Source organism: Eimeria tenella, genomic scaffold (genome assembly GCF_000499545.2).
Source record: "Eimeria tenella Houghton genomic scaffold, Eth_scaff2309, whole genome shotgun sequence".
Classification (NCBI taxonomy): Eukaryota; Apicomplexa; class Conoidasida; order Eucoccidiorida; family Eimeriidae; genus Eimeria; species Eimeria tenella.
In genome coordinates, this window is record NW_013542168.1 from 4,526 (window position 1) to 4,746 (window position 221).

The following is a 221-nucleotide window of genomic DNA, read 5'->3' on the forward strand; positions in this document are numbered from 1 at the left end:
AGGAACCCCCGCGAGGGCCTCTGCGTAGGCAGGGGAAATACTTTTTGCGTCAGCAGCAGCAGCAGCAGCAAATAAGCTTTCTGACGGCAGCGGGGGTGACCCAATTGCCGGTGGTGGCAGCGGCTGGAAAGCTGCTGCTGCTGCTGCTGCTGCTGCTGCTGCTGTTTGTGGGGTCCCTTTGGCGAAGGAGGGGGCGCCGTCCGTGGCCATTCCCGCGGCCA